This window comes from Apis cerana, linkage group LG2 (assembly GCF_029169275.1).
Source record: "Apis cerana isolate GH-2021 linkage group LG2, AcerK_1.0, whole genome shotgun sequence".
Classification (NCBI taxonomy): domain Eukaryota; kingdom Metazoa; phylum Arthropoda; class Insecta; order Hymenoptera; family Apidae; genus Apis; species Apis cerana.
Window position 1 is genome coordinate 4,833,122 of NC_083853.1, and position 5,982 is coordinate 4,839,103.

Sequence of the window (5,982 nt, forward strand, 5' to 3'; positions counted from 1 at the left end):
AATGTTTATAGTTAAATTATTAGAAAGTTGAATAAACAAATAAGTAAATTAAATGATAAATGAATGAACAAAATGTTTGAAACAATATGTATAAATATTTCATTAAAAAAATGAATAACTCAATAAATAAATAAATAAATAAATAAATAGAGATATGCATAAGTGCAAGAAAGTATGATTTTCAAAATACTATTATTATTATTTATTATTTAGAAATAAATCAGTAGATAAATGAATTAAATAAATAATATAATTATAGATAATATATAAATATGAAAATAAATAAATGAAGAAAGGAATAGGGAAATAAATAAATTGATGCAGATTGATGAGTGAATAAGACAAATTTAAAAAAAATTTACAAATCTAAAAACAAATCATTGGACAAATGGATAAATAATAATACAGATAAAAAAATTTATCAGTACTTTGTAGAGGAATGTATAAATAAATAAATAAATAAATTACTAAATAGATGCATATATTTATACGTATAAAGTAAAGAAATATGCAAAGAAATGTATAAATAAATAAATCGATAAATAAATCAATAAATAAATTAATTAATAAACAAATGTACAAATATAGAAATTAATTAATAAATTAAAAATTATTAATATATAAATATATTAAAATTTTATTTTTAATTGTTATAATTAAAATATATTATTTAATATTTTATTTTTCGATGCTATTTCGATTATCGAATTTGCTTACGACGCTAAACAATCAGAGCGCGCCAAGGAGAATTTTGGCGCGCGGTGTCAGTCTTCTATGAAAAGTCATAGTGATAAGACGTGTATCGTAATCGTGTCACCGGCTTTGGTGATTCAACTACGCAGTAAGTAATTTAGTTCATATTTTATTATAAACTTTATAAATTATTATCAATTTCATTTATTTAATAATCTTATCTAGTATTTTACGTTTTTTTATGTATTTTTCGTGGATCGTATATTTCGACCATCGAGATTATCGATGTTTCGTATTTCTTTCAATTGAGATTTGATTTCGCACGTTATTTCATCTTATATAATTCTTTTATGTCTGTTTTACGATTTTAATTTTCATTTGGATAAATTATCATTCGATTATTGATATACCTCGAAGAAAAAACGATTTACAGCATACGCACAATGATTCGAAATTAATAACTTCGAATTCTCTTATGTTAAACATGATCTGAAAAAGAATTTATATTTGATTAATATTTTATTTTAACATGATCGATTAATTTTAAATATTTTATACATTATTCGTAAATTTTTATTTTAATTTTACGAATTATTATCTGTTCTACATAGACTCGTCCAAAAAGTACATGGCTGGTCCAAAACAATAAATGGAATCATCCAACTTGACGAGCGGAAAAAGTTCCAGTATAAACGCTATCATAATTTGTCAAAGAGAAGTTTATTCTATTTCTATATTATATATATTTATTTTACTTCTATTGGATCGTTTTTATAATGAACATTTATTACAAATACTAATACTTTTCTTTAAATAGTGTATTCAATCTAAAAATAGTTATTCTATTTCCTTGTATATAACATTTTTTATTCCTGAAAAATTGATAATAATTAGTCCATAGTTTTAATAAATACTAATATTTTATGACATAAGTACATTCTATGAAAGGAAAGAAACTATGGAAAAAATATTTTCATTAGTAGGTTCTTTTTCTAAAGATTCCCTTCGCCCCAACTAATACAGATTTATTTTCAGAATTTTTTTTTGATCGCGCGCAATGCGGTCTATAGATTCAGTGTTTGCTGCGTAAGAGTTTTTTGATATTTTAGAGCATGAAAGCTCTGATTAAATTTATATATTATTATAAATTTATACATATTATATTCGCGAAGTTAAAGTCAGTGTTTGTTCGCCGATTGAAAATTATACGGACGGGTTAATAATTTCTTTCTTTTTTCTTTTTTTTTTTTTTTATATATATATATATATGTGTGTATAAATATTCGTTTTCGGTATAAAGTAGAGTCAGTGCTTTTCAAGAGAATAAGGCGATCATCCATCACGCGAAGAGGTAATTATTTTTATATATTTTCCATTTATTCCGTCTTTTTCAAATGATCAGTGTGTTTAAATAATGGTTTTGCACTTTTTGTTACAGTTTCCTATGCTTGATGACTCCTTTCTCGATGACGTGCCCTGGGTCCTGGATAGCATTGCAGATTCTTCGCATCGTTTGGTGAGTCGCATGCATTTATGTTCCTCCAATCACTCAATCATGTCGTAGGATGAAAGGTCCGAATCGACACGGGTGATTGGTTGTATACGTAGATTTTTGCACGAGCACAGTGACCGCGGGTATTTATTATACCCGTGAGTAATAACATTTCTTTTTTTTTGATGTTTTATTTACTAGATCAGGATAGGGCTTCTTGCACATCGCGTTTTTGAAAAGACAATATTGATAGTTAATTTTATATTAATAATGTTTTAATATAATATAATATAACATAAATAATTAGTTTGGTTATATATATAATTATTTGTGAAATCAAATATAATAAATAGGTATATACATTTATGAATATATTTATGAATAAAATGTGTGAATATTTTAATAAATGAGAAATATTGAAGTGACTTGAATAAAGTCTCTTTTAGTGAAGAAATCAGATATCCTCTGATTTCGTTACAATAAAAATATCAAAATAAATGTTACACAATAGTATAATAATAATATAATATTGAATATAACGAATAACGTTTAATTCTATCTTTAGTTTCATAATATTATTTGATTTTCTGTAAAGCGAAGCATAATTTGAAATGTGAAAATATTTTATTTTTTCCGTAAGAAAAATGTATGAAAAATTATGTGCAAGAAGATATTTCGCGACAGGTAGATTTCTAGATCAAAGTAACAAGTTTTTCACATTGATTTTGCTTTTTCGAAAATGTACTTTGATGAAGAGATCGCCTGAGGTTTTTGTTATGAATATTTCATTTAGAGTCAATTTCTTATTATTAATTACATATATAAATTATGATATAAAAATTTATTATTAATAAATTTCATATTTGTTTTTTGTTCTTGAAATTAATAAGATTAGAACTAATTAGATTTTTAAAGTAAATTTATGAAACTTGATTAAATTTTAAAATACAAATAAATTTTCAAAGAATTTTACAGAACATTAGTCCGTTAGAACCACTAATATTCTTTTTAGCTCAGGATTTTCAGGTTTAACCCCTTCCATGTTCATTGCCAGGATCTCACTCACGTGCCCAGGTGCTACTTGGGTGAGAGAGAGGTGATGGATATGATGATCATAGTTGATAAGTTGATTAATGACTTTTCAGCGACTGACGATGCGTTAGTGTATCGTGCACGACGTATTTTCCACATTATGTGTGTGTGGTTAGGCTGTGGAATTGCGTCGGTTCGTTTACATAATCGCATACAGTATTAACTTGATATGTTTAAAATATTTACAATATTAATTACTATTATAATTTCTAACAATAAGTTATACGATATTATAATTCTTACTTTGAAGTTACGACATTATATCAAATTTTATATTATTCTAATGATTTAATTATTTTAAAAGACATATTGTTTTATTGACAATAAGAATTTGTAATTAAAATTAAGATATACGCATAACGCAATGATCGCTAGCCATCGTCAGTCGATTTCAGGAAAATGGTACGTACAGTTAGAGTGTGCGAGTAGTGTGCCAAGCTCGGGTGTCGGAGGCGTCCCGGGACGCTTTCCCTAGTGTAGGCTTTTGCGCCCGAGTATTATGTGTGAGAATCGTGGAATGAATGTGTTGGTATGCCTGTTTTGTCATTTTTTAAATATAGGGCTAGGTAGGATAGGTAGTATACTTCTGTGTGTTTGTTAATTATAAGTAGGTAGGGCCGGGCAGGTTGTCACAGTCTCTGTCGGGTAGGCGCGTTTTCGCGTGACAACTTGTTTCAGGAAATAAAATTTGAAAAATCGAGGGTAAAGCTGAGACGAATGTACTACTATTCGTAGTACTATTCGTCTCTGGTTTCGCTTTTCGATTTTTCGAATTTCGCGGTCGCGGTCGCGATTTGCTTTCGAAACGAACGTTGCGCTCGAGATTCTGTGCATGTACGGAGAAGGATCATTGCGATCGTTGGTCGTCCATGTACTTAGTTTCCGCGATTTAGTCCTTTTTTTTTCCTTTTTTGATTTGCGATCAGTGAATCTCGAGCCTAGATTTAAGTTTCAGCGGGCATTGCGCCCGAAGGAGGAAGACCGAAGAGGCCCGACAAACTGTCACGAAGAGGGCTGCAACGAATGGTTTCTCATTTTTTGGATCTTGTCTGGGTCCAAAGAATGGGAAATCATTGTTATTACTTTGTCACTGTGCTCGTTTAGTAATACGTAGTATTTGATGTTGTATCGTCTGGCCGATTATGCATGCCGGCCCATCATCCAGATCCAGTCATCATGGGCATCGCGTTTTTTTATTAGTGTTGCGTTAAAATGAGAATCGCGTTTGCATTAGTGTTGCGTTAAAATGAGAGCCGCGTTTGCATTAGTGTTGCGTTAAAATGAGAATCGCGTTTGCATTAGTGTTGCGTTAAAATGAGAGCCGCGTTTGCATTAGTGTTGCGTTAAAATGAGAGCCGCGTTTGCATTAGTGTTGCGTTAAAATGAGAGCCGCGTTTGCATTAGTGTTGCGAATTATAAGATATGTTTTTTTTTGTTATAAACTGTTATATAATTTTAAAATTTGTATCATTTGTCATTAATTTTTTTACTTTTAATTAATAATAACTTTCCAATCATAATATTAAATGATTTTTTTTTTATTTTTTTATATTTGATTTTAAATAATAGCGTTAAATTTATAAATAATCGCGTTCTTTTAAGTAGTGTTGCGAATAATAATAAATGCCCAAATGTCTTCTATGGAGAGTGTGAAAGTATTCGCACTCCTGTTCCTGAATCACTTTAAGCGGCTAAAAAAGCTGCAAAGGTGATTGTACAATAGCAGTCATACAAGGAGACTGCATTGGATTCTCTCCAGTATCATTAGTGTTGCGTTATTTAAATTTGAGTGCGTAGAGTAGAGTTGCGAAAATAATTGATACGATTTTTACGGGAAATTTTCAGTTTTTTTTTTTTTTTTTTTTTTTGACAGTTGTAAATTAATTAATATTGCAAATATTGTAATGCACTCATCGTGGTTCATTTAAAAGATTTTTTATTTTGCAATAAATATTAGTTTATTAGTGTCGCGATACGAAATGAATATTCCACTCGCGGTTTATTGCTCGGGTTTTATATCGAGTGGAAGAATATTTTTATTTTAGTAACCCATCTGGTTACTTAATTATTTTTTCTTTTTCAGCACCCCTTATCATTTTGCATTTGTTGTAAGAGATATTACTATAATATGTATATTTGTTTTTTCTAAGTTTTTTTTTAAATAATAAATTTAAATGCCTTTGATAATAAACTTTTTGTAATAAATATTAATAAATGTTCATTATATTAGATTTATTTTTTTTTTGAAAATATTCTTTTCGTTTGTATTTTTTTTATTATTATACTAATCAATAAATTTGTTTCAGATTTATTAACTCGCGGAAACACCATTTATGTATTTGAAATGAATATGATATTGAAATGTGTTATCAGTAAATAGTAAGTATTCATATCTTATGGAACTAATTATTTGTAATTTGATTTATTTTAGCGATCAATGTGGAATAAATACGAATTCGATAAAAAAAGATACTTGTATTTTATATAATCCTTTTCTTCTCCTATTTTTGTTGAAATTTTTTCCTTTTAAATTATTTTTAATATATGGTGTTATTATTTTTAAATTTATTCTATGTAGCGAAGAAAAAGCATTTGACTAACATAGTCAAGGTAGGAATTGCAAACATAGGTTTAGACTATTTTGTTATTCCTTAACGATCATATTAAGTTACATTTATAATTAAGGTATATTTAAGTTTAGTTTT

The 5,982-nt window shown here is 27.9% G+C and overlaps 1 long non-coding RNA gene across 1 annotated transcript; it reads left to right on the forward strand.

Moving 5' to 3' along the window:
- The first annotated feature begins 757 nt into the window (after positions 1 to 757).
- On the forward strand, positions 758 to 5,745 carry LOC133665710 (uncharacterized). Its single transcript, XR_009828950.1, has 3 exons — positions 758 to 841; positions 1,305 to 2,044; positions 2,132 to 5,745. It is a non-coding gene; the product is annotated as an uncharacterized LOC133665710 (long non-coding RNA).
- The last annotated feature ends 237 nt before the right edge of the window (positions 5,746 to 5,982 follow it).